Raw genomic sequence first — 25,881 nt, 5'->3', positions numbered from 1 at the left:
GTTATCACGTTCCAGGATTCCTTACTTAACGTCACAATTTCTCCAAATAAGCCTTCATCTTGTTTTGAATATACCGTAATTTTCGGACTATAAGTCGCACCGGAGTATAAGTCGCACCAGCCATAAAATGCCCAAAAAAGTGAAAAAACCCATATATATGTATATAAGTCGCTCCTGAGTATAAGTCGCCCCCCCACCCAAACTATGAAAAAAAACCGCGACTTATAGTCCGAAAATTACGGTACATAGATCTATTTTTGAATAAAGATCCTGTTTTGAATATAGTTTTGCCACATGATTTTTGGAGCCTGTGGGCTTTTTGACTGCCTACCCATGTGCCAATTTCAGAAACTGTTTTTTATAGTATACAGTAATCCCTCGTTTTGAGTTTGAGTTTATTCACGCAATATCCAAGACATACAACATGAAACAACAAACAGTATTACGGATGCGTGAAAGGTCACCCCAAGCAAGCTATTTAGTGTGATTTACCGAAGTCAAATTCCTTGTTTGGCACGCTCAAACATGGCGAATAAAAAACTCTTGAATCTTGAAGCTTTTAATAGGGGGCCTGGTTTCCCATAAGTATCAGATATTGGCCAGATATCCTTACATTATAGACAACATACAGATATATAATAGACAATAACAATAAACACACAATAAGGTACAACACACAATAAACATACGACAAGTAATAGATAGTCTCAGTATTCTGGTTACACTGGATTTGATGTAAAGTACATTTGCAATTAATAAATTAACAACAGGACACATGTGTTCATGCGATTAATAATCAGCACATTAAACATACATTGATAGGAGTTGATTTTTTAGATTTGCCTTGAAGATGGATATGGATTGCAACATTTTTAGTGTTTCATCAAGCTCATTCCAAATCTGTGGCCCTCTGCACACAATGCTAAAGCTTGTAGATTTTAGTTTCCGTTTTCTCCCAATGATTAGATTGCTATTCCTGGTGGTGTGGGTGTGGCTGGGAGTACAGATTGGGATGAGTTGACAGAGTTTATGGTTTCGTTTATGGACAGTCTGATACATGACGCAAGCATTCTGGAAATAGTTATGTTCAACAAGCCTCAGAAGATTGTGTTGGTGGAAGATTGTTTTAGTGGGGGCGTTAAACTCAGACCATGTTATGGCACGTATGACCTTTTTCTGAAGTATCTCCAGCTTTTTTAGATGGGTTGGAGTCACTGTGGTTGTCTGCTATGACAATGTCATCACAAATCCTCACGTTGTATGTGGAGGAAATATATAGGCACACGCCACCGCCAGGTCTGCCACATCTGTTCTTAGTCAACAACTTATAGCCATTAAGATTTAAGATGTCAGTGTATGACCTGTCATTCAGCCAAGTTTCACTGCAGCCAATTACGTCAAAGCTGCAGCCTGTGTTTGTAAGTAGAGTAACTAGATCATCATGATGTTTATTCAAGCTCCTGATGTTTAAATGCAAAAAAGAGCAGTTATTTATATTTGTTAACTGTTTTAATTGCTCGGGAATATACTGATTACAACTTATATTTCGATGATGGTCAATGCAATTTATCACCTCGTCTCCTTCACTGTCCATTTCATTAAGTGCCATGCACAGGGTAACGAGTGAGATTTACTGAGATCCAGCAACAAAGACACACACTTAAGACCATGGACATACACATTCGGTCACCCATACCAAAGCTGGCCTGACAGACGTACACACATACACCCACACACTCAAACACACAAGAACACTCTGTAGACATTACCCGCTGTATTGTCACAGAGCAGACGAACAGACAATTGCCTCGTCCTACCCAGTCAGTAGTATTCAGGCCAGTTCCCAAGCCAAAATGAGAAAATAAATGTATGAGAGAGGAAAAGAGAAAAAGAGGGGGGCGAGTGGTGAGATGGGGGGAGAAAGAGAGAAATAAGCCATTCACCGTCTCCAGATTCAGTGGTTGTCATGACGACAGGGACGCTGTTTTTTCGATGACGTCATCATCACGCGCCTGTGTTTACAGTTGTGGGGAGGCGGCATGTTCCGAGTTGGCAGACAGTTCTTCTTGGAGTTGAGAATTAATGTCTCCATCTCCTCCACTCAGCCAATAAGTTGTTCGGGGGTTCCTGTACAGTTTGCCGTCGATGTAAAGTTTGTCAATGAACAGTCGAGCGGTCTTTTTGGCTTTCCTTGCCTCGGCCATGATCGGGTGAAGCAGCCTCCGTCTATTCCTGATCTCCGGAGGGAACTGATCGCTGATGGAGTAGTTAGAGCCTTTTAGCTCTCTGCCCCTCGACATGACGGCAGACTTCATCTTTGAGTCAACGACTTTAGCCACAATGGGAAGAGGCCTCCTCTGTTGGTCGGTTCTGATCCTCCCGAGGCGATGTACTCTGGAGAAGCGATCAGCTCCGACGTCCTCAGGCTTCATTTTCAATTCGTTGACAAGAAATGTTTTGACAAGTTCTTCTGATCTCCGGTGAGTTTCATCTTTTGTTTCTGTAAGTCCGTGTATAATGATGTTATCCCTCATACTTCGGCACTGCATATCAAGAATGTTCGCCATGTTGACTTTGTCTCTTTGTAGTTCGGCTGTCAAATGTTTGAGGTGGTTTACTTCAGTCCGAAGTGACGCATTGTCAGCCTTTAGCACCTCGATGAGTGAGTTGTTAAACTCCACAGAGTGCTTCAGTTCTTTTACATCAGTAGTCAGTTGCTCGAGTAGATCAAGCTTCTTGAGTTGTAGTTTTATAGATGTTATAGACCAGAGATAGGCAAACTACGGCCCGCGGGCCACATCCGGCCCACGGGACCGTTTAATCCGGCCCGCCAACCCTGAATAAATTGTATTATTAAACATTTTTTTTGGTCATTTTGCATGCAATGACTGCGTTTCCCCAGTAGATGGGGAACCGCTCGCCTGCGCATTTACTACCGGAAGCCGTGTCAGAAAGTTCGGTGCACACTCACAAGTGCGTGTACGTACTCAGTAGTACGGACATGGCGCACTCGCGCTCTATTTGTATCAGTCCCGAATTTAGAGCGTGGGCTGTGATGACAGCATTCTTGTAATTCGCGCGCTGAGCTTTCAGATACAGTTTTACGCTAAAGCCACCCACAAACCTTCCCCTGGAATCCTTCTATTAAAATGAGTCGCCCAAGGAAAAGCAAGGTGGACACAGTGCCGAGTGTTTAAAAAAGAGTGGCCAATTTGGCTCGACGTACGCGACATGACGTTCAGCCACATCAACATCAACCTGTCACAGATCGAGGTAAACGGACCAACACCTCGGATCTCTCCTAAGAATTGCCACGACAAATTTTACTCCAGACTATGACGCACTAGCAAAAAAGGGAGACCAACAACACTGTTCCCACTGAAAATGAAGGGGAGGCTCTCAAGTTGGTTGTAAAAAAAATGCATTTTGAATATGATTTGTACACATAGCAGGGATTGAAACTAGCGACCATTCTCATTTTCAAACAATGCAGGATGCTCAAGGACATTGATGCACCACCTGTTTGCGACTAATCTTAACCTGTAAAGTTCTTAAGGCTTACTTTAAGGAAGTGTTTCCCGTTTCCTCACCTCTGATACCGGGTGTTTGTGAGTTAAAACTCTGCTCTGATGTTCAGATACCCCTCACCGTGTTGCCGTTTTGATTACTTTATTTGGATGTATGCTTTCACCGATTCTTCAAGATGATATATTTGGTCAGAATGTTTGCCGTTTGATGTGATCTCATAAGATAAACATCTTTCATTGATCTGACCTGCAGGCACTGAAGTGATGGAGACTGTTATTCATAATAACAGTGTTGTATTTTATGAGAATCACTGATAGCAGTTTTTTAGTGAATTTTTTTTTTTTTTTTAATGCTGTTAATAAATGCATTTGTTTTCAAAAAACCTGTTTGGAATATCCATGCTTTACTACCTACTAAAGGCCAAAATCTTTTATGCAATGACCTTTACAGGTCGCTTATATTACTTCACACAAACACTACGTCCATCTGCTCCTGGTTCGGCCCTCCGGTCCAAATTTAGAACCCAGTTCGACCCGCGAGTCAAAATGTTTGCCCACCCCTGTTATAGACTCACTGAGATTTCCTTTTCGCTTGGGTTCGACTTGGCTCGGGTATTCATGGCCTCGGGTTTGTTGTTAGGCGCATTTACAATAAAATGCGTCGATGTAGGCTTCCAAGTCCTCTAACGACTCATCAACAGGCGAATCCAGTTTGATTTAAATTCTGATCATTGGTCAAATTAGATGCGATGGCATAATTGGGAGGTTTCCTGGCATACCGTACAGCTCAGCACCTCATGTGGTCGGCCATCTTGTCTTCGGCTCAATCGGCTTCGTCGCCACATTTGTCTTTCGAAGAATACACAACACTGCTCGCTGAAAATGACTATTTTTGGACAACGCCACCAACATGGTGCCACTTTCTTAACGCTGGACTAGGAATTCGGCGAGAAGACGCCGGCCGGCTGGCACGAAGACGCCGCCCGCTCGCCCGCCACCAAATGGTGAGTGATTTTATTTATTTTTTTCAATTCCTTCCGAGCAAACTTTTTTTGGTTTATCACGGTTAATTGGTTCCACGCCCACCCGCGATAGGTGAAAATCCGCGAAGTAGAGAACGTACATTACACAAGGATTTTATTAACTTTTATTTCATTTTTAAACAATTTTATGTACTTTTAATTTTTTAAACACTTTTGTAAACATTTTAAAGTCAAATTGACTTTTAGAAATATTCCGATTCATTTAAATAAATAAGAAAATAAAAGAGTAAATTATATTGTTACACTATATCCACACAAGACTTTTATTAACCTTTATTGTAGTTTTAAACACTTTATTGTTTATTAAACACTTTTTTTTTGCATTTTTAAACACTTTTGCAAACATTTTAAAGTCAAGAAACATTCTTGTTTACTAACTATTTAGTAAACACTTTTGTGAACATTTTAAAGGCAAGCTGACTTTCAGAGAAATTCTTATTTACTAACTAACTACTTATACACTTTTGTAAACATTTTCACTAAAGTCTCGAAGTAAAAAAAAACGTGATGAAGCGCAAGTCTGTTCTGTTGACACAGACAGTGCGGTAGGCTGAGCTAAATTGTAGTTAGAACTGCTAAGCCAATCAGCTGCAAGGACACAGCTCAATATGTTCCCATTGGCCATTAGTGTCATATGGTCAGACAAAGCCGCGCGCTCCAAGCTCCAAGTGACGCCCGATGTCGCTGATGGTGGAGATATGCACTTGCCTGTGTCGGCTGGTGGAGGGGTGCACTTGCCTGTCTCGTTGCCTGTCTTGTGTGTTTCATTCCTGCATATGACGATGTGAATGTGTGTATGTGTGAGTGAGACATTTAAAAAAAAAAAAAACTATTCATGCTATTTGGATGTGGGAAGAAACTGGAGTACCTGGAGGAAACCCATACAAGCACAGGGAGATGTAACAAACAGGACTGAGCAACCAGGTGCAGCACAGTTTATTTAGACAAGGCAAAGGGAACTGGAAGATAGAAGAGTCCGGGCGTGGCAGCAGGTAGGCAGGGATGCAGGTGACGGGATTGGGGGCAGATGGGCAGGCATGTAGGTGAGTAGACAGGTAGGCAGGTGAACAGGCAAGCTGGTAGGCAGCAGACCAACGGGGCAGGGAACAGGCATCGTCGGATCAGGTAGGGCAGGTGATGGGATTGTGGGCAAGTGGGCAGGCAGGTAAGTGAGCAGGCGGGTAGGTGTGCAGACAGGTAGGCGGCGGTCAGCATCAATCGTGGTCAGGTCAGGCAATCGAGGTTAGGCCAGGGAAAGGTCAGGATCAAACGTAAACGGGTCAGGCAAGGTCAGTAACGGAGATCAGTATGGGGAACAGCCAACGAGCAGGAACTCTGATTAGTGAGGCGAACCAGTGCTCCAACGTGCCGTCATTGTCAATTTTTATTGTACTTAACTATCCTCTTCCCCTATACAGCCATTGTTATTCATGGTAAATAGAATCATCACAAGTCTGCCATTCTATTAGACTCAGGCATCCACAAAGCCTAAGGTTACAATGCTGCCTTAAGATACAAATGTAACTTGTAAATGTAACAACAAAAGCATTGGTTGCTTTAAGGCTTAAAGCATTGCTCCACTGTCTATTCCTAAATGTCATTTGTTCAAAGTTTAAGAAACTGACATGTGAACACAAACAGCGGTGCAATACTTGTAGATGGACAATAGAATAGGACTCATAATTCTTTAATATATTCTTTATCTTTTGTAAAAAAAAAAAAAAAAAAAGTCACTTGTGAAACACTTTGTGTCTCATTGTCTGCATTATATCAGATGGCCAAGGTGAACGGAAGGAGCACCACAACGTCCAATGGATTGAAGCAAAATATGTGAAAAATGTTTAATTTTTACATTTGAATAATCAGTCATTATTGTATGTTTGTATCACCTCGAATATTCTTAACACATTTCATTTATCATTTTTTTGTGGGGGTGATGGGCAGGATGGATGAATGTCATTTCCATTCATTCCAATGGGGAACCATTCCTTGATAAGAATGTGTTGAGTTTCAAGCATGGCAGGTGAAAAATGTAACTAGTATCTCAAGGGCCCTGTGTACTGTACTCATTTTTTTACTATAAAATACCAAGCGATTTAAAAACAATACTTGCATACCATTTTAAATTCAAATAGAGTACAATATTGCCCCTATTAATGCAAAGTTTAAATTTGTTACTCTCGTGACATATTTTCACAGTAATCGTACATACAAAACCAACAGCTCAGCCTTGTTAGAGGAGTTTGAATAAGTATCTTATTTTCTGCCTAATGAGACTCAAAATAACTACAGACAACCAACCCCACTGGAATGCATTTCTACTTTATCATTCTTATTCTCGTGTCCTTAATCTCTCTACACCGGCATGGAGCCTCTAACTCACAATAAAGTACTTCGTTCCACAGCTTCTTTAGTGATGTCTACAGCAGTGATTTATGAATTTTTGGAATATGTATAATCATCATTCTACCGTTTCAGGGGCTTCTCGTGTCAATTTAACAGTGGTGGACAAACATCTGCATAATCTAATCTCATAAAGACCTGAAACAAAGTTTGGCTAGTCCAGTCTGACAGCCTTTTCCCAAAATGGAATTTGTTGTGGTACGCCTATTATTATTATGTCCATACATTATGGATGTCACAGGATAATCTTTGGAGAATACCTGCCCATCATAAAAACTTGGATTAAATGATCCAATGTAATCTAACATACAAATAAACTGATGAGCAATCAGTCATCCATCTTAACGACCCCGATTTTATGTCTTGCTAGTCCCGTGATTGATTAATTTGGTTATTTTTGTCTGCATTTATTGTCATGCCATTGTCATTGCTACTGTTTTTTTTTTTCATTTTTGTACAGGTTCTTTTACTTTGTGAAAAATGATTTAGAATTCTTCTACCTTCTTCCTACATTATGTTTAATCTGTACCCAACAGCCTTTACCGTCTCCCATTCCATCAAACTAAAAATTGTGATACCAAATATTGATTCAGGGAGATTATGTAGTGTGATCAATTAATACAGTCCTCTATCCGTTACTTTCAATAAAACATCCTATGCTATTACTCTCTTGAGCCTGAGTCAGTTTTTCGTGTTATTTTTTATGCCCACACAGACACAGGCACACACAACGTTGTTCAAAAAGCCCCCGCGACGAGAGTACAGGCGCACATTTGCTTTGAACAAACCCTGACGACAGTGCAAAATTCACTGCCTCCGAAAATACTCACAATTAATTAACGTAATTTCAAAATAAAAACAGAAATGCTTATTAAAAAAATACATTAACCATTGCATTGTTGCACTGTAAGTTAATCTTTTTGCATTTCTTGAGATATTTTAGTGAGACATTTGTGATTGTGCTTCACTGAGGATCATTGTCATTCTTGACAACTGACAAATGGCAACTGCAGTGACCAAGGTGGTTTTTTTTGCATTAATGCTGCTTTTTAAATTTATTTTAAAATCTCAAGTACCCTCAGAAGTCACTGCAGGTACGCTGGTTTGAGGACAGCAGTGTTAAAGAATTCCAGATATGTCTATGTTCCTCAGAAATGTAACAATGATGGGGCGTTGTCTTTCTCACTTGTACAATGGGCCCGTCGATCTCAATTTACTGCTTTAGCTGCAGCTTTTCAGAACGGACCTTCTATACTTTCTCATCTAGGCCTAGTTTTTTCCCAGTGAATACACTACTTCATAAATCACCAGATTGTTGCACCCGAACCCGTCGCTCTCGCTATTCTATCTTGTCTGTGTCAGCCAACAGATGATCACAGACCTTGAATAAATCTGACTGCACTGAGATGCATAGTTCAGCTTGATTTGGATGATCAGTTATGTTTTGGCTTGTAGTGGTGGTTTCCGTTTGGTTTAATCTTCTACAGCTCCTTTGCTCACCGTTTCTTGCTTATTAGATGGACGACTCCAATCGTCAAACAAGGCCAATAACATGTCTGATGGTCAAGTGTTGCAAATCAAAAACAAGGACTAGATTCCCACGTGTTGCATATTACCATGCACTTATACAAGCATGCTGCAGGTGGCTTGCACTCTCACATATAGGAATCATTTAAAGTATGAAAACTCGGGATGTCATGTTCATCAACTTTATTCACATTGACTGAATTTTAATATTTGTTCTTTTGAACATCATATTCATGAACCTTCATTTTCACATTCATGAATTTCATGGAAGATGCATTTTTAGAATCGCTTTCTTGCTAATTACATGCTGTAGTGATAGAAAGGGGCCAAGTTATATTTACGTATTATGTAACTCACAATTGCAGCGGACAGCCAGATGGAATTAAGGCGCTCAGTCCATCTAATTGGGGGTTGGGCGACTCTTGCCATAAAGCTAAAGTGCATATGCCCATAAAATGTGGACTTTTGAAATGGGTAAAAAGGGTTTAATGCTATATCTCAACAATTCACCACAAAATGATTCTCACTGTTTTGCACATTTTCAGTACTTATGTAGGCAAAGTAGTCACCTGGCAGCAAGTTCTTGTGTGAAACCCTTGCAATTGCACCGAACTCAATGGATCACAATAAAATATAGAACGACGAGGACGATTATCAGCTCTGTTGACACACAACTCACTACAACTACTACTGCTGTGTGCAGTAGGGCTTTTTCTTGAACACGCCCACTTAATTAACTCAGGTGTCTTCACTTAGATCAGTTATGTCCAAAGTCTGGCCCGCGGGCCAAATCCGGCCCCCGGTCAGATTTCATACGGCCCGTAGCTTCGGTCTTATAATGTATTATTTATGGCCCGCCTGCACTGTCAAACTGAATAAAAAAAATCATGAAGCTTGAAAATGTAATTTCTCTTATTACCAAAAGGTGGCAGCACCACCCCTCTCCGCTCATTTCTGCCATGTCGACTGCAAAGAAAACGAGGAAAGTTGACATTGAGGGCCGTCGCTTTCAAGAGAAATGGGAATTACAATACTTCACTGGAAATCAAGGCAATTGTGTTTGTCTAATTTGTAAATAGACGGTTGCCTTGTTTAAGGATTTCAACCTAAAGAGACACTATCAGACGAAAGATGCTAACAGGGAGTGACCGCAGTGATAAAGTGAAGCAGCTCCAAGCTGAACTGGCATCACAACAGCGATTCTTCAAGCGGGGCTGTGAGTCACAAGTAAATATTACTAAAGCAAGCTACAAAGTGGCCAAGTTAATACTGTTGATGTTATGAACCGTAGACGTGACTCAAACTATTACTTTCTGAAAGATAGTATAATTGACAAGAGCAAAATTCACTTGTTTTAAGTTTTAATAATAACAGACAAGTTTGCATTACTTATAACTCCCGTTTAAAATGTTCATGACGCAAAAATAATTTTAAACTCATGTAAATGTAAGGTATTTCATACAGTTTGTTCAATGTTATCTGATTCTTCAGATATGAATGAAAGGCAGAATTTGTGTTTTTAGAGTTGTTCACATCTGCCTGAGTGACTTATATTCGGTTATTTTGTCATTTGAAAATAAAGACAATTGTGGCAATGAAATTTGTCAGTGTGTGTGTTTGCATGAAATTTTTGTAGTTAAAAAATGTCCGAAAAAACAATTGGCCCCGGGCCCATTCCCTTTATCAAATCTGGCCCTCCTTGCAAAAGGTTTGGACACCCCTGAGTTATTCAGAACTTATCTTGCGGAGAAAGTGAGTGACCCCCAGGAGAGCCAGAGGACCCCCCCCCCCCCCCCCCCATACACCAGGCAAAGGCAACAATGACAATAAGTTCATGACCACCGACCTCCAACATACTCCAAACACCTGACACTGAGCAAGACCCTGATACCCTGATCTGCTCCCTATGCCCTAAAGTAATCCCATGCTTCATTGTGCATAACTGGCGGGAGGCCTCTTGTGTTTGCTGTGCACCCCTGTCATCGATCAGATATTGTGTATGTGTGAGTATCTGACAAATCTATATAATATTTTTTGAAGAAATTAAGTAGAATTCAATTAAAATTTCTAATTACTCAATTTTTAGAAGTCTGGTATACAGTGTTGTCAGAGTTGCCATGGTCGGCTTGCCCACACAGATGAGCACAGTTAGAAAGCCAGGCCAGAGAAGATATAGTCCCAGAATTAAAGGTCAGGCAAGGAACTGTAATTGGACAAGTCCCCTCCCATGGTGTATCAGATCCACATTGGGTTTAGGGAGATGGCCAAGATTGCTCAGCCTTGGAAAAAGGGCATTGATCTGGACTGAAGGCTACTGGTGAAATCTTAGCCCAGTTGCCTCAGTCTTATTCATAGCCTTCAAGCATGCCAAAGGACATGCATGCGCACACGCACGCACACACAAATTTTAGCACAGGGCACAGTCTCTTCACTCAAGTCTCATAAGCCTTGTCACCATGGAAACTACAACCTCATTAGAAAGTAGCTGTGATGGCAATTGCCTTATACACAGTTTTTTTCCTCATAGTTTCTTTTTTTACCATTTGCTGTTATCAAACCTAAATATAATATGCAGAAATATATTGTAGAGACTGCTCATTAGAAAATGCATTCTCTGTATTCAGAGAAAGATAAACTTCCAGTGAGACAAATAAATAAAATAATACATGACCTACGCAGATGCAAGTCCACACTACACTAAAGTTCTACAATACGCACGTGTAAAGAAGCCACTTGGCTTTATAATTTAAAACTCAATTTTACGATAACATTGTTCATATATATATACAGTGTAATGCTAGTTTTTAATAATTGTCATGTGAAATTGACGAGATAATCTAAAATTAGATTAGGACAATTACTGGAAATACAGAGACGATTACTGGAAATACAGAGAAACTGCAAAAGACTGTGGGTAGATTGGACTAAGCTATTGTAACTTCAATGTTCATGTTTATTTGATTCATTTAGATTAGGACAATTACTGGAAATACAGAGACGATTACTGGAAATACAGAGACACTGCAAAAGACTGTGGGTAGATTGGACTAAGCTATTGTAACTTCAATGTTCATGTTTATTTGATTCATTTAGCACTTTTATGATAGGTTTTAGTCGGGTAGTTTTTTGTGGTTAAATGTTTGACGGTGGACTGTAGATTTGTTTGTTTGAGCAAATGACAGAATTTCCCCTGATCGTCATATACAAAATCAGAACGTATTCAAATATCCTTTGTGCTTTTAATATTTATACCTGCTAGCAATTAGATGTAATGCAAACATGGAAGTAATAGTTAAGAGTGAAGAACTTTATATTAAAAGAACAATAAAACAAAATGCTCTCTTACTCCTTTTTAATTCAGACAAGTGTGGAATTAATTGGTACATAAAAACATAATATATATATACATCTTTAAGACTGCACAGTGGACTTGTTCAACAGTCTCCATGTAGTCGTCAGCGAGAATCCACTTAGAAACCTTTTGGGGGACTGGTTAGGTACTTCAGTTGGTGCTGTTATTTTGGCTTTGCACCAAAGTTAATTAAAGAGAGACAGAGCTCAGCAGTTAACTCTTTTCTGTACGAGAACAATGATCTATGAACCAACCCAGTGGTTGCTGATTGTAATAGTATCAGAGTTTTCAAATATATATATTTTAATAATTGAGGATAATCATTCCATCATTCAACGTTTCTTGTTTTTCATTATACAGTGTTTCCTCGCTGCATCTTTTGCAGCCTCCCTGTTTTGCAGATTTTTTTGTGTGTCAGCGAATCATGCTGTATTTGTTTTACAGCGTAAGAATAGTAAATGGTAACTGGCAAATAGAGTGCATTTATATAGTGCTTTTATTGACACCACGGTTTCAAAGTGTTTTATAAAGCCTCACATTCACCCATTCATAAACCCATTCATAGCCGTAACGTTTTTCCATCTCAACTGCCTGCCGCACTGCCGCAGCGTTTCCCCGTTTGGAGCACCTACACCGGCATTCAGTTCTTGATGCACACCGAATAAACTAACGGCACTTTTGAACAACATTCTTTTCGCAAACTCCTATTATTCAAATGTACCATTTGGGCACTCAATTGAGTTGTATGAGTCAGGTAGTCATGCAGTCGCCAGCAGAACAAGGACATTTTATAATATCTTAATTTAACTGTAATCCGGCATTTTATTTTAAAATACAATCCTTGTGGATTAATGTGCCTTTTAAATCCTTATTGATGATATTGTTCAAAGTGAAAGAAAGTTGCCATGACTACTACCAGACAATCTCTACAGAGCAGCTATTTACCTCAGGTATTGCGGAGGATCACTGTAGTTTGGAACAGGCAAGGGAAACGGCATGCATCCTTCGCAACAACCTATTAACTTGTCACCGGTATCAACTGACAGTCGTAGTCCAACTCCCATGTCCCCTTTAGTGTGTTTAAATATGTAATTCCATAAAGCTTATTTTGTCTTTCACTTAGCTTCTGTTCTCATATATATTTATGCATTATATCAAATGGGACAGTGAGCCATATTTTGTGAGGAGAGATTTTCCTGCAAAATTTAATAAGAAAACAGATCTTGATGGATTATAGGCCTTCTCATCTGAGACATATTCAGTATGACATCACAAAGGCTTTTTACACTGCTGCTTTCTCTTTTTCTATTCACTTTCCTTTTTTCCCTCTTCTCTCGTTCTTCGTCTGGCTTTTCTCTTTCATATCTCATGAGCCTTGCCTTTCAATTGTAAGAGGTTACAGGAGCATAGCCAGACAGGGCACCATATCTTTTATTAATATTTGTATGCAGTTGAAACATGCCAATTGTGAGCTTTTGATTAGTAGATGCATCTTACGATGCCAATGTGAATGCATATGTATAAGTGCAAGTGTTTTGCTAAATACGTACAGTATCTCACAAAAGTGAGTCCACCCCTCTCACTTCTGCAATGTTTTAATTATATCTTGTCATGGGACAAAACTGAAGAAATGACACTTTGATCCAATGTTAAGTAGTCACTGTAGAGCTTGGATAGCAAAGTAAATTTATTATGACTTCAAAGTAACTCAAAATACAACAATTAATGTGTAAAATGCTGCCAACAAAAGTGAGTACACCCCAACTGAAAATCTCAAAATTAAGCCAAAATTGGGACCAATTAGGCATTTTTCCTCCCTGTGTAATGTGACTAGTTAGTGTAATGAGGTGTTAGGTGTGATTGGGGATTAGGTGTATTAAATTAGGTGAAATACTGTATCTACATGTTTCATGGTTGCACAGCATAATAGCTGTTTGTGTGTTTGTAGCTCTGTGCATAGCCCTGCACTGTCCATGGCAACCTGAGCCAAGAGTTATGCATCAGAGACCACAAGCAGTGTTCCCACTGATTGTTAGCAGGACCTCTGTCTTCAAGGTTAAACAGGACTTTGGGAGCAGGGTGAGTAAATGTGTGCAGCCTTAAATCTGCAAAACAAGTGTGGAGTCTGGCAGTCGGGGCTATCAAGGATCTGATATCCTCACCAGTGCAACGCGAAAGAGCCTAATCCTCCATACATAATAGATAACCAAATCCTCTAAAACACAGAGACGCAGGCTTCCTTCACCCCAGAGGGCCTCACAGCGCTAACTGATCAGACATAACTCCCTCCCCTCCCATCCTCCTGTATCTCCATCTTCATTAATACTTACTTAGATCAGAGCTCCCTCACATCAACACCATTGACACCTGATGGAAAACTAGCCTTTGTCAAGAGGACAGGTATGGCTGGCAGGGAAATGCAGAGATAATGTCTTGTATGAGATTAAGTTACCCTTTCATTGCAAGCTTTTTGCATTTTGCGTCCATACTGATATGAAAACAATCTGAAAGCAGGGAATCGATCTAAGAGAATGATGTTTGCTACTCAGTGGAATCATATTGTATCATAGATAGGATACACACAAGTGGGATAGAACATTTCCATGGGCTTGTGGAAAACTAAGTGGGTCAATCCGATTCCCTTGAAAGGACTCATTTGACGGGCTGTGGTATCCAATTATTTCAATTTAAACAACATGGGCGCATACATTGAAACAACAACATGACACATCTCCGGCAGTCAAATCAGTTATTCCAGCATGTCCAAAGTCCGGCCCGCGGACCAAATCCGGCCCCCAGTCAGATTTCATATGGCCCGCAGCTTCGGTCTTATAATGTATTATTTATGGCCCGCCTGCACTGTCAAACTGAATAAAAAAAAAACATTAAAATTCAAACTGGAATTTCTCCTATTACCAACAGGTGGCAGCACCACCCCTCTCCGCTCATTTCCAAAGCGAACCCCTGTCACGAAGAATAAAAATAAAAATAGCGGTAGCACAAAGAAGAAGAAAAAGAAAAAAATCCTTATTCAGATTTGTTTCAAGACTACAGTTACAGTTAGACTTCACTTTGATGGTTAATGCAGTTATTGCAATTGTGTTGTTTTATCACAGTAGATTGGTTTATTTACATTTCAAAAACCAGAAGCCTTTCGTTTACAAATGTGATTGCACTTTAGTTTACATATTTAAATGTTCGGATATTAAGATGTGATAGACAGTTTTTGCATGATTTGAATGAGGTAAAATAATGCTTTTTCCCTCGAATATATTGTTATAATCATTTTTTTCAGATGTACTGTAATTATTTTCTATATAAAAAATATTTCAAACTTGAGTCTTGAAAAAGAGGGGGTTGTCTTATAATCAGGGTCGTCTTATATTCGGGCCAATACGGTATATGTATATTTTAATTTTTATTATTATTAATGTGCTCACAAATAAATGAAATATGTTTGTGTTAATTATGGGATGAAAAAAATGTTTCGGAATAAGGCTGTCAATATATGGTGAATATATGGAAATATTCAGGCTTCATTATTTCAATGAAAGTTTTTGAGACGAAAAACCGAACCATCTCACTGATATACACTTTGTTTGTTCCAATTTTTGAGCATTTTCCTTTTCTGTCAAGTACATATTCCACAGGGCCATGATAAAGTCATGAAGTGCTACCTCTCCTGGGTTTTTGACAGAATCCTTAACATCTGTAGCTAGGAAGAACTACACTTATTGTGGGATGTCACCAACAATACTTTCTGGCATAGGATTAGTCACATAGGAATAGAGCACTGCTGCTGTTGTTCCAATTAGCAAGTCCCTGCATGACTTGCTTGCCTCTCTTCAACCCTTCTCTTCACCCTTTTACATTACCCCATCTTTTCTCATTATCTCTATTTCCTCCTTTCCCAATTCTTTCTTTTTTCTCTGTGTTTATATTTTTTTCTTTAGTTTTAGCCTTATTGCAACCTTTGGGGCTCAAATAATTTTAGGCAAGTATAGTTTAATAGGTACATTTCTTCCAGTAGCTGTGAAAATGGAGCTGAGAGGACATCTTTCTCCTCGTTCTCGTTTCGCTGTGCTTCTCACTACATCAATTTTATATTGGTCAGAGCAGGGATCCCTGGGTAGTCATGTCCCTGTGGGATGCCAATGTGTTCTGTCAATGTTCTGCCATTAATCTGTCAGACTAATTCTGCGGACTAACACTGCCGTAATGTATAATTCTTCTCTACAAGGCCAAATGAAACACAGCGCATAGGCCAGCATCGAGACTGATGAGCCACACCAGCATAATTAAGGCCAGTGCATCTCCGGGGACAGTCATATACATCCTTCTCTTGGTATTACTCCATCCGTTTAGCTCAACACTAAATACCTGTGAGTCAAATTTTTTCTCCCTTCCTTCCTCGTCATTGTTGGCTTTATAAATTACTGTGAACATTTTTTTTTATTTTGTATACAAGAAAACAAATATTTGCATAAAGATTCCTTTACTTAAAATAATTTAAAGTGTTTTATTGATTTTCTTTACTCTTTAAATTCCAGTTTGTTGACACACAATGTTTAGGTCTTGATAGATGGTTAGACGGATACACGAATAGATGGACAGACAAATAGACAGATAGAGGGATAGACGAATAGAGGGATAGACGGATAGACAGCTAGTCAGATAGAGACAGATAGACAGATTTTTTTGGTACTGAATAATTAAGAAATACTTCTGAGAAATGTTCTGAAAAAATCAAAACAATGACCTATTGTAGAATTTTCTTTTTTTCTGTGTAGTTCTTTGAATGTTTGTTTATTGATTGTTGACGCAGAATGCAGTGAAAGCAACAGCATGTGAGCATTATAAAAGTACACACTGTCAGACACATTCTGTACCTTGATTGAGTCAATTGGTATTTTGTATTTTTTTTTCTAAAAGTGTGTGGTATGTAACAAAATAATAAATTGTGGACCTGAGTTACAAAAGATGTGTATCAAATCTAAACTCTAAACGACATATTTTTCCTTAAAAGTAGTCTCACTGGTGTCGAACACAGTTTACAAGCCTTCATGCACTCCTTGAAAGATTCTTTCAAGATTCTCTGCAGTTTCGTCATCACTGCCATTTTGATGTTGTTCCACATTTTTGAAGCAGGTCTTTTTGATAATCTCCTTTGAGTTTGGGAAAGGGAGAGTGGGTAAATATAGGAAGCTTACTGCAGCACTGCAGTGTTCTTCTCTACCAGGAACAGTTAGGTACGGTCTTTATGAGCTGTGCATTTTCATGGTGAAGCAGCCACGAGTGGTTTTTTTGGCCATAACTCTTGTATCACACTTAATGAAGTAAATGGCACAGGATTTGTCCGTGAATGTGCTGGTCTGTTGTCTGGCCCATATGAAAGGGAAAACTCATAGTATGTGTTTGAAATAGGTCATGTTGCTACATTTTCTGTAAATCTTCCTTCGGCCTTTGATATTTCTCCAGCTTCTTGTGTTCCTTTTTCTACCGATATCACAACTGTCCTCTGATGTTTATCCACCACCACTATGTGAGGCTGGTTGGCGATCACCAGTTTGTCACTTTGGATCTGGAAGTTTTAGGAATGCACAATGATCAACGCTTTAAGCCTCAAAGCAAGTAATGCTATATGTTGTTAAATTTAGTACAAGTTACATTTGTATCTTAAGGCAGCATTGTACTCTTAGGCTTTGTGGATGACTGAGTCTAATAGATTGGCAGACTTGTGATGATTTATTTACCATAGATACCAATGGCTGCGTAGGGGAAGAGGATCCATCCATCAATCCATCCATTTTCTATACTGTTTGTCCCCACGGGGGTTGCGGGCGTGCTGGAGCCTATCCCAGCAGCCATTGGGCAGTAGGCAGGGGACACCATGAACCGGTTGCCCGCGAATCGCAGAGCACACATAAACGAACAACCATCCGCACTCGCACTCACACCTACGCCAAATTTGGAGAGCTCAATCAGCCTACCATGCATGTTTTTGGGATGTGGGAGGAAACCGGACTGCCTGGACTAAACCCATGCAGGTATGGGGAGAACATGCAAACTGCACACAGGGAGGCCTGGAGGTGGAATCGTACCCGCACCCTCTGAACTGTGTGGGGGACAAGCGGAAAATGGATGGATGGGACATTTCCAAGTGACCCCAAACTTTTGAACGGCAATAAATAATAAAAAAATAAAAATTATATATACATTATATATACATACATTATATATATCTCTATATATATATATATATATTTATATATATATATATATATATATATATATATATATATATATATATATATATACGTATATATATATATATATAGAGATATATAGATAGATATATATACACACATGCACATACACGCACACGCACGCACGCACACACACACACACACACACACACACGCGTACGCTTAAATAACTGTTAAGGCAATAACAAGTCGCCCACTCATCTCTGCAATGCAGGCAAGTTCAGGCAACATCATAAAAACCAGACAAAAGGCATACCTTGAAATTAAAAAGCACTCCAGTATAGTATCAGTTTTACCACACTTTATTTGGCTAAATAGTGTTTTTTAGCAGTCACACTCAAACTAAATTTGGGCCAAAAAGTGCATGCTTTTATTCTGAAGGTCAAGAGCAAATGGTTTTACTTTCCAGTTGTAATTGTTTTCCAGTAGTGTGCTTGTGTATGTTTGTGGGTATGAACGTGCATGCGTGTGTGTGTGTACGCGTGTGTGTGTGCGTATGAACGTGCATGTGTGTGTGTGTGTGTGTGCGTGCGTGTGCATGTGTGCGTGTGTGTGTCAGGGCCTTGAACAACAGCAAAACTATTATGTTAGGCAGTAGTGTATTTAAAAAAAAACATTAAGGCATGCATGATTAGATAAAGAGGGAAAGGTCATAGTAGGTTGATGCATCTGTCTCATTAGCTTCTTTATTTGTGTCCTTTCGTTTACCCTTCATTAGCCTGCATGTTTTATCCTCTTTTTCTTCTTCCTTAAATCTCTCCATTGATTATGCCTGCCGCTCTCCATTATTCCCACCCGGTATGTTATTTCTGACTATTATGGCTTTCAAAAGTGTGTCTGTCTTTCTCAAATGTCACCAAAATATCTACCCAGCATAAAACTACTTTTGACACGAGCACTATGTGCATAGGGATTAATTTGCTGTGTGCGTGCACCTCAGCACCAGACAGGGGTAGAGACTGTGACTGAGGCTGTCCTGACAGGACAGATTGTGTATGTGTGTGTATGTGTGTGCGCACGTGTGTGTGTGCGCGCGCGTGTGTGTACGTGTGTGCTTGTTCTTGCGTGCATGTGTTGGTACAATGCTTTGTGGAACTCTGCTACTGCACATGTCACGTACAAGTAACAGTGGGAGGATCAGGTGTGGCTGCATCTTTGCAAGCATTGAGATGGGCGATGTGTAGGGTGTGAAGGGTTGGGGGTTGTTCATGAACATGGTAGATATAATAGTAAGTGTAAGGAGATGGATCCTTGTCCAAAATGTGGCAAGTAACAATGGTTATATAGTGTTGTTCCAAAGAATGTCACGTGGGCTCTCCTTTATGATGAAAGAAAAGAACATTCTTAAAAGCTTTTGAAAGCATTTTTAAAAAGTTAATAGACATTTTTGCATGATTGCAACGGTTATCCCCCCCCACCACCACCATCACCACCATCATTATGCATGGCTGCACCCATTCTGCCCTATCGTGATGACTTATTTCCATCACTGAAGTTATTGATTTTCCTGTCTGCAAATATAGATATATGTCTTGTAATGTAGCAGCTTTATTTGGCATGGAATTACTCTCCATAATCGCAGCTACTCCGGGAAATCTGAAAATATATTGGAGTGAAGCTGACATCCTAAACGGCTATTAACTTCCTCCATAAATGGACCTCACCCATTATAGACATACATAGAGCAAAGTTATTGTGACTCATCTGTGATGCATGGTTGTGAGGACAAGTTTCTTGTTGCAGTGCAGTTCACAGTTGGTTCTATAACAGTTCAAACCAGGTTTAAGTGCTACTTCAGGATAGACGTCACTCTGCTTCCGAGAACCCAGCAGTTTAGATTGCATCAATGAAATAAATGTCTCTGTTACTTTTTTTTAACTCAGCCAGCATGGACCACATTATGGAATCTGACACTGAATGCTGGAATGTTACTTTGCTTAGGTGCTCCTTTGCAAAAACAACAAAACCCTCAATGTGTGTGCCCCCTAATCTGACATTCATGCATGAGTTGATGCCAGACACTGCTCTGCATGTGTATTTCTGTACTTACAGGAAAACTCAGTTTAACATATTTTGTTTTGATAAAGCTCATAAAAAATATATATATAAAACACTCAGCCTTACCATTGACAATTGACTAATGACAATTAGAAGGCGCAGAGTTTGAAATAATTCCTGAAGTGGAGGTTGCAGGTTGTTGTGAAGTCACCTTGCAATAGTGTCAAACAACTCACTTTCCAATTGTCATACCCTTTTCTTTTTTTTCTGTTGTACACTTTTTAATACTTGTTTTGGACTTATATTGTACTGAACAACCAACAAATGTGTCATAAATATAATTTCTTTTCTAGCTTTGTGGTTGACAAGTATTCCTTTTGGCATGCCATCACTGATATGCTTATGTGGTGGGATTTGGAATAATGTACTCACACACGTTTGTCAGAAGACTCGAGGTGCGTTCAAAGAGTGACGAGCGTGTGACATCTTTAGAAGTTTTCTTCACAAAAATCGTCCTTGTTTGAACTACAATCCCATTTCTGCAAAACATCTTAAACGTCACTATACTGTCCTTCCAGCAATTCATATACCGTGACGTCATCAAAAAAGTTAACAAGTGTTAAAACCCCTAACGGATTTGAACACCCGAGTAGATGCGGTACCTACAGTGATCATTTTGAATGCTCCAAGATGAGTGAATGGAGGAAAATTTTGGCTAAGGAATCAGCATTTTAACATAGCTAAAAGGTAGATATAAAAAGGTAAATATAAAGAGAGTTGACTTAGCACGATAAGTGGGAAATGTCATATGAGTTTTAAATTGTATAAGCTTGTTTAGGGATAATAATTTTGGGGTATATTTAGGGGTCAACCAATGATTCCCAATCGGAGTTAGGGTGCTCAGGCATGCATGCTATGATGCTGTAAGTCTTACACAAATGATTTTTTTACAGTGTAAGATTAGTGGTCTTTGCAAAATTATCCAGTTTCACTGAGATTGTCCCAAAATTTACTGACTTAAACATAGGTGAGAGAGGCCTACAATTCTCTTGATAATGTTCTGAGTTCCTTCGTGACATTCTGCAAGAGTAGCCACTTGCTTTTTAGGTAATTTCTGTAACCCATTCCAGATTGACAGATGTTGAGTACATTTTTTTTTCATCTGTTCTTGAATTTCCTTGGATTGTTACATTTTGTTGAAGTTTTTTTTCGATCTTTTGGCCAACTTTAGAGTTTATTTTTCACTGATTTTGAAATGGAACAGGTTTGGAAATAGTTAGGCTTGAGGGTGGTCAGTTAAAATAGACTCAACTTTCCAAAATGCTTCTATCCGATTATATCATCTTTGTCTTCATCAATTAACAGGTCCAGTTGGTTAATATGGGAGTAAATTAAAATGAGGTCATCCCTATGTTAGTATTCACACTTTTTGTTGACATTTTTATCTGGTGGGGTGCCAGGACATTTTTCAAATCTAATATGCCTTGGTTTAATACAACATGAAGGCCCTGCAGCGCATAGTGAACACGGCTGGTAAGATTATTGGTGCTTCACTCCCCTCCCTGAAGGACATTTACACCTCCCATCTCACCCGCAAGGCGACCACGATTGTGAGTGATGTGAGTCACCCCGCTCACTCTTTGTTTGATCTTCTGCCCTCTGGGAAGAGGTACAGGAGCCTGCACTCCCGCACCACCAGACTCACCAACAGCTTCATACTCCAGGCTGTTAGGATCCTGAACTCTGTCCCCCCTTCTGCGTAGCGTCCTGTACTTTTGCGCTATATTCTGACTGTCTGCTGTATGCACACTTGCTCCATTTTTGCTCCTCTTATCTATTATGTTATTTGTTTATTTATTATTTATTCATCACTCTTATTTATTCATTGTTTGTGCCTTCTTGGTTTTTTTGGGTTTTTTTTTTTGTGTTGTTTACTTGTATGTATATTGTGTACTATGTCTTGTCACCGTGGGATAGTGGGAACGTAATTTCGATTTCTTTGTGTGTCTTGGCATGTGAGGAAATTGACAATAAAGCAGACTTTGACTTTTGACTTTGACTTTAATAAAGGTTGTGAAAAAGTGGTCTTAACTCAGAGGAGGCAGAACAACTTGTGGAGTTCGGGGGGAGGTCAGAATGCTCATGGGGCATTCCAACAAAAAAGGCAACAAAAATACACTGGTTTCTACATGAAATTGTGCTGTAAGCGCCCGACTTCATAAAACTTGGTAACAACTTTGACCAACACCATGAACACTGTCAACATTTTGGGAGCACTACAATGCTAATCCAAAGTGGGGTGTGAAACAATAGCTGATAAAATGGCTGACAGTTAAAATGTTATTGTTATTTAGTATTTCAAGACATAAAGGTTAAAAAACAAAAACAAACAAAAACAACTCTCACTATGCAAAGCTAAAAGCTCTCCAAATGACTGGGAATGAACACATTACTCTAAACAAATATTTTTTATCTTTCACAGCCATAACAGTATAACTTGCATATTTGACTACTCTATAAATGAAAGACAAAAAAATTCTGAGAAATCTGAAACTGGTCTTTTCATTTGACGTCGTGAGCTTCTTAGCAAGTCACAATCTCTGATTAAAAACTTCCCCATTACATGCAACCACCATGTGATGCACACCAATATGAACTACTGTGGCAAGAATAAAACCATTTGGATGAGTGTCTGAAAGTTTAGGTGGGTATGGACTCGGGAGTAATGAGCAAGTCTGAGATAAATAATGGATTGCCTTCATTCACATTAAGGAGGAAATGACTGTAATGGTGCTTGCCGGGTGAAAGACCTCCATCAAACACATTAACGCTCAGGACAAAGACGGAGAGGAAACGGGGACAGGGAACGGAGTGAAGGAGAAACGTGAAAGTGGATGACTTGGAAGCAAAGAATAGAGAAATACATCCTGGTTCATATGATCTCGCACTAAATAAAGTGAGGAAGGAAATTAACTATTTAGAGGATACGAGATTGATTGATGCACCTGGGAGTGATATTACCTCTGTGACGAATAAAAGAGCGAAGGTCTCTTGCTGCCATCCCAGCGTCTTCCTTTAGCTAACCGACTCGTCTACTCTCACTCTTCCACTTTCTCTCCCTCTCCACTGTGCTCTCTTAGGGCATTAGATAAAGAACGGTCTGAATGTGAGCCTACAATAGTGGAGATAAATGGGATTTGAAACGCATGCTATAAGGAGTGGCAGTCATTAGACGGTAAGTGAGCCAAACGAGTTGTTAGGACATGAGCAGCGCTAGTTGTTAGGAAAGGATGAAGTGAGGGAGAGATGGAGAGATGAAGGGAAGTAAGGAGGCCACTGGCTGTTTGTTCAAGGACTAAGTGCTGGATAATGAGATCAGACTGACATGACCCGGTCCCAGAGCTGAGAGAGACAGCTTCGCCATTACACTTCTCGATTTGCCTCCGCAATATATCTTTCGACCTCATTCCCTTTGTCTTACACATACTTTGTCTTTCTCTTTGTGTTACTCCCATTATGTAACACCCCTTTTTTACAGAGACTACAACTCTGTCAGGAAAGGGCATGTGAGCTCTAAAATGGATTCAAGTGGATTCCTTATTTATGACACATAAATATCATTAGAAACATCCCTCGCCACTTTGCGCTTCACCTTTCATGAATGCGCTACTTCGCGGATTTATAAGTGACGGGAGAATGGGGTTTAAATACACACTGATAGCGCGGGGCGTGCCTCTGAGCAATGTGCGCAACAGCCAGGGTGTCACGAACAAGGCAGGACAACCATATGCAACACGGGCTGTTTATTTAGGGTGCGAAAAGGGGAAAAGGGAGACTGGAACGCCAGCACATCAGGCAAACGGGAATCAGGTGGTAGGCGTGCGTGTGTCAAGGCAGACAACCAGCCAGACGTATTGGTACAGAGCGGATCAGGCAAACGGGAATCAGGTGGCAAGCTTGGGTGTCTCAAAGCCGACAAAATTGTGAAGAATGACCGGCGTACGCCGTCAATACACACGCCTTAATCAGCGGGTCACACGGGACAGTTGGTGGCGATCAGCGCGGATTAGCATCGCAGTTCCGAATTGGCGACGTCTAGCATTTAGGGCGCATCTGTCGGCCAGCAGAGCGAGAGGGGTGACATGACTGCCAAGCATGAAGGAAAACTGCACCGCCGTGCGACAGCAGCAATGAGCGCTCATAGCGCGGAGCTTCACTTAGGACAAGTGCGGACATGGCCATCGTGATCGAAGAAAGTGAAGGTCAACTCATAAGCATGAATCAGGATGTGCCACATCAGACAACATAACAAAGAAACGTTTTATAGACAGAGTGGTGAAGGCCAAAACTCTAGCAGGAAAATGAAATGACCTGAGGTGAGATTGAGATGTTTTAGACGTGCTGAGGAGGGACCCGGGGTAAATTGGGAGAAAGGTGCTGAGGATGGAGCCACCAGGCAGGAGGAGAAAGAGGGAGGCCAAAGAGGAGGTTTATGGATGTGGTGCGGGAGAACATGCAGGTGGTTGGTGTGACAGAGAAAGACACACAGAACAGTTGGCACAAAATATTAGACATGTACATTGTACACTGTACACAGAATTCTATTCAAATGTGAATTGTAAACTATTTTAGACATGCCACCTAAGAATATATTTCAAACATTGCAGACTTTAAAAAAAAAACTAAACCTACTCTAGTTCATTTCTCAATGCCTCCAATTTGGGTTTGAGCTGCTTTCCACCATCATCAAGTTTTACGAAGACAACCTGAATGAATTCAAAGGATCCACACAATCACATATGCGTCTGTCCGAATTTTGTGACATCACAACCTGATCCTCGAGAAGGATTGAGTGAGACATGGTGCGGTTCAAAAGAAAATCCTGCTGGCACCTCTCTTTCATGACCACTGCGATCAGAGCCTCCTGGGTTGCTCTAAAAAAGGAATCTGTGTGAAATTGTGAGGGCTGCTTCTCTAGTACGAGGTATCGAACCCACTGATTAGAGCGCTTTACTCCCTGTATCACTGATGTTAAAGTTTGGCGGCGTTGAGAGTAGTCAGATTTAGTGACCTTTGTGTTGCACCTCCATATCTGAGACCCTGATCCTCAGTCGGAAAAAGGTGGAATGTTCTTCCCGGGATGGGATCTTGCCCCAAATGAAGGATTTCAAGTATCTTGGGGTCTTGCTCACGAGTAAGGGTAGAATAGGGCGTGAGATCGGTGCAGCGTCTGCTGTGATGCGGCCTCTGTACCGGTCTATCGTGGTGAAGAAGGAGCTGAGTTGAAAGTCAAAGCTCTCGATTTGCTGGTCGATCTACATTCTTGCCCTCGTCTGTGGTCACAAGCTTTGGGTCATGACCGAAAGAACAAGCTCTCGGATACAAGCGGCCGGAATTAGTTCCCTCCGCAGGTCTCTCTGGTCTCTCCCTTAGATGTAGGGTGAGAAGGTTCAGTCATCTGTGAGAGACTCAGAGTCGAGCCACTGCTCCTCCATGTTGAGAGGAGCCAGATAAGGTGGCCCGGGTATCTGATTAGGATACCTCCTGGACGCCTCCCTGGTAAGACGTTCCACGCAGGTCCCTCCAGTTGAGATAACACAGGACACGCTGGAGTGACCATGTCTCTTGGATGTATTGATGGGCGTACCTACACCTCATAGTAGCAGTTTTGTTGACTTGCTTGGTCTATGGAGGGTTTAGGTGGATGGTCTTAGTCTGCTGGAACAACAATAACAGGCAAACAAAGACAATTGTTGCAAGAGACT

General features: G+C 40.3%; 1 long non-coding RNA gene across 1 annotated transcript; it reads right to left on the bottom strand.

Moving 5' to 3' along the window:
* Positions 1-885: 885 nt before the first annotated feature.
* LOC119129337 lies at positions 886-24,950 on the bottom strand. The gene is made up of 4 exons (XR_005099170.1): positions 24,940-24,950; positions 14,060-14,065; positions 13,895-13,900; positions 886-1,143 (listed from the first exon to the last, which is right to left on the bottom strand). It is a non-coding gene; the product is annotated as an uncharacterized LOC119129337 (long non-coding RNA).
* Positions 24,951-25,881: the final 931 nt, after the last annotated feature.

Source organism: Syngnathus acus, chromosome 10, assembly GCF_901709675.1.
Source record: "Syngnathus acus chromosome 10, fSynAcu1.2, whole genome shotgun sequence".
NCBI lineage: Eukaryota > Metazoa > Chordata > Actinopteri > Syngnathiformes > Syngnathidae > Syngnathus > Syngnathus acus.
The sequence above is the reverse complement of the archived record's forward strand: the minus strand, read 5'-3'. Positions and strand labels throughout refer to the sequence as shown.